Source organism: Microtus ochrogaster, unplaced genomic scaffold (assembly GCF_000317375.1).
Source record: "Microtus ochrogaster isolate Prairie Vole_2 unplaced genomic scaffold, MicOch1.0 UNK91, whole genome shotgun sequence".
NCBI lineage: Eukaryota > Metazoa > Chordata > Mammalia > Rodentia > Cricetidae > Microtus > Microtus ochrogaster.
Window position 1 is genome coordinate 609,363 of NW_004949189.1, and position 3,448 is coordinate 612,810.

The 3,448-nt window shown below is 58.0% G+C and overlaps 1 protein-coding gene across 3 annotated transcripts in view; it reads left to right on the forward strand.

The window, feature by feature from the left end:
- The first annotated feature begins 1,157 nt into the window (after positions 1-1,157).
- Ndrg2 (NDRG family member 2) overlaps positions 1,158-3,448 on the forward strand; it is an 8,839-nt gene continuing 6,548 nt past the window's right edge. Inside the window, exon 1 of one of the 3 annotated variants that reach the window (XM_005370976.3) lies at positions 1,158-1,306. The gene's annotated coding sequence lies outside the window, so the exon portion shown is untranslated. Of the gene's footprint in view, positions 1,307-1,816; positions 1,913-3,448 lie in introns of those variants that run through there. The other 2 variants (XM_005370979.3, XM_005370977.3) reach the window with 2 other exon arrangements.

The following is a 3,448-nucleotide window of genomic DNA, read 5'->3' on the forward strand; positions in this document are numbered from 1 at the left end:
TCAGGTTCCCCCTGAGTCATTCTGACCCAGAGACGAATTTAGATGCTGGAACCTTCCAGGCTATCCCTCCTCCCCCTCTCCAAGTACAGCTACGTTAGACACGTGAAAGAAGTCCTCAGGCTGAAGGGCTGAGTCCGACACACGGGCTGTCGAGTCCTTTCCTGTCTTACCCATCTGTAGCTGTGCTCTTTCTCTTGTCCAGGAGAGCATGAAACCTGCACACAGGGGCTAGGCAGAAAGCTGGATTGCTAGGTTTCTGTGCCAGTTTCTAGGGCAATTCTTATGAAGGGAGCAGGAGAAAAGAACAGATAAAAACTCGAGGCGCCATTCGGGGGATATAGGAAACCTTTAGGTCTAGGGTGTTTTTTTGAAGGCTGCGTTTGAGCCTACCCAGGTCTCCTCCTCCCTCTTGGCTTCTCCTTCTTTCCAACAGACCTGCCAAGTGGGGATGAAAGCGGCATTGATGCTTCTTGGGGAGGGGGGCTGTGGGTGGTGAGGGTAGTTCCCAGGCAGGGGGGAGGGCAATTTGGGGGTCTTGGGGAGAGCAGTTTGTGCTGGTGTTGCCGTTGGCAGCTCCAGTTCCATTGGACATTGTTTTCAACTGGCCTGGCGCCCAGCCCCCGAAAAACGGCAAGTCTGGAACTGGGCTGAAGGGGGGATGGGGTAGGCTTGATCCTGGGAGCAGGGGTACGAGAATGAGGACTTGTGGAGAAACTCAATCTAGCTGCCTAACACAACTTTCTCCCCACAGCCACACCAACTATTCCACTCCAGCAAGCCTTCCTTTGAAGATCACAAGGAGGGCGTGTCTCAGATGTGAATCTTGTGAAAGCCTAGGATAGGATGATAACCCCACCTAGACATGAGAGTCGGCCCAGGAGCCAGCAGTTCAGGAGACTTCTGCAACGGGGCACTGCCACTCAGCCTTTCTGAGCAGATCGCGACCTCTTTTTCGGGGTTGGACTGGGAGGGGTTAGCGACTCAGCCACGGGGTCTCTTGGGTCTCAGCCCAGGACAGTCAGTCCTCCCCAAACCCTTACTCCACCCTTGCAGGGTTAGCTCCGCCCCCGCGCCTGTTTACACAGGAGTCAGAGCCCTTGGGGGTCCCCAGCCCCTCCCCTACGCCCACTCCACCCCCCTCCCGCTTTGGGGCCTTGACCCGGGAGTCGCCGTTGGCCACCATATTCCCCCTCCTTCGTTCACCCTCTATTTATAGCGGCCCCCAGCATTTCCACCCCCCCCCTTGCTTGTTGTCCAACTTCTCACAGAGCGGCCAGAGAGCAGGCGACGGGACTCGGCTGAGGAGGTAACAGCACCCCATGCGCTCGGAATTCTTGCGCCCTCGACGCCCTGTCCCCAGACAGGCTGGCCCCACTGCCCCTACCTGCCCGGGGACCGGGTCTGAGCGGTGGCCCTCGCCCACCTCCCCTTTTCCTTGACCTAGCTCTCTGCTTCCGGGCGGGCGGAGCTGAAATCGTGGGACTTGGGCACTTTGGGTTGGCCTCCCCTCTCTATCGTCGCCGCCACTCAATCTCGGGGTCTGGGAAGAGAGCCAAAAGCGAGCCTGGCAGAGCCAGGTCACAGTAGGGGGCTCCGCTGAGGTGGGCGCGGGGGTCATTTGGAGGCTTAAGGGGTCCCTGCGCACACCCACTTCACGCGGCGGCTCGGGATTGTGGGGAGCACCGGGAGGAGACCCTACGAGCATCCCCCACAGAGTGCTCCCTAGCCTTCCCCTCTCGCCCCTCCCCGAGCGGCTGTGGCGAGGTACCGGGGCGTGTTTATGGGGGTCGGGGCGGAGCTGTAGGGAGATGGCCCAGGGGCGGACTCGGGGCTGGTCTGTGAGGAGCCGAAGCTAGGGCGGACCTAAGTCAAAGGCAAGTGAAGGTGGCGGCGTCCGAGGCGGCTGGAGCAGGTAGGGGGAGGGGCGAGCGCGCCTCCGCTGGGCTGGGAAGGCGCGGGCCGGGAGGGTGGGCATTGTGGTCCTGGTGCCCGGGCTGCGCTCCCGGGAAGGGACCGGCCAAGAGAGACGCTCCGCTGCTGCGCACAAAGGCGGAGGAGCTACAAAGTGCAGGATGTGTTTGGGGCGCTCTTGAGATGGTGTCCAGGTCCTGGGTGCTACGTGTTGGCCGTGCGAGAGTGTTGGTCCTGCCGAGGGCCAGCTGCCAGGGACTCATAGGGCCAGGTTTCGGGTTCAGGGAGCGGCCAGTCACAGGTCCTACCCATCCTTTCCCGGCTGGCACATGCAGTCGGGGAAGTCGAGAGGTTACAGGGACCGCCCTATTCCCCCCTTGGCTTTCTCCACTAGACCTCCAGTTAGATTGGGTGGAGGAGAGAGACGAAGGCATGACTTGTTTGTTTTTAAATGGTGGAGGAAAACGTCATTCTGAACTACTTACATATCAACTAAGAGCTGTCCAAACTGAGTAGTAGCCGACCGGACAAGGTCACATGGTAGTGGCAGTGGGGTAGGACCCAAAGGTTCTGACACAGTCATGCTCTGTCCCCATGTCACTGCTCCCTTCTCTCCGTACCCTGCCTGTGTTGCCCCGCAGGCCCCTCCAGCTTGTATTGATCGACGCCTAGAGAGGACGTGTTCTCTGGACTCAGTGGAGATTAGGGAGGGTTAGTGACCCTGGGAGTCAGGGTCTTGGCTGTGGCGGTATGTCCCTAAAAGACCGAAGTCTGTCTCCTATGTCATTCACCTTCGTGTGTTTCCTCAGACCCCAGAGTCAGGACTAAGAACCCTGACCTCTAGCCTCACCGCACCCAGCCAATAGGAGCTCAGTAAATTGACCCCACCCATCCCAACCTCCAGGCTTCTTTCTTTGCAAGTTTGTACGGGTGCTCGACGACTCTCCGGACCTTCCAGTGTTGATGTACGCTCCTTTACTTGTACTTGGAAGGGAAGGGTTTTGAGTCGCCAGAGAAAGTGAGGCGTTGGTTGGATTGGATATCTGTGTCCTCTGTTGACCCCTTCCAGTTGGCCATTGCCTTAGTCATTTTTAGCCCCTCAAGATGCTGGCATTGGAGCTACAGTTGAAGGTCATAGTCAATTGTGAACTCTCACTATCCTATCCCTTGGTACACTAGAGTGTGCCCAGTTAGTGAGCTACAGCAGGGGGTGTGGGTGGCCCCTAAATATAGCTTAAGAAACCGGAACCACATTGCTTCCCCACCCTGGTGTTTCCCTGCAGGAAAGGAGAGGGTGTTGTGGAACATTCAAGAGGGAGGTGTGACTGTTAGAGAGGAAGGGGCAGCGACGGGGCTGGTGGTCCGAAGGGACTGCTGTCCTGATGCTGTCATCCTTTGCAGCTCTCCTCGGTACCCTGGAAGCCGTGTATTGACCTGAGCAGCCTCCAGGCTTATTGTTGTCTTTCTTTCTTCCTACCTTTCTCTCTCTCTCTCTCTCTTTCTCTCTCTCTCTCTCTCTCTCTCTCTCTCTCTCTCT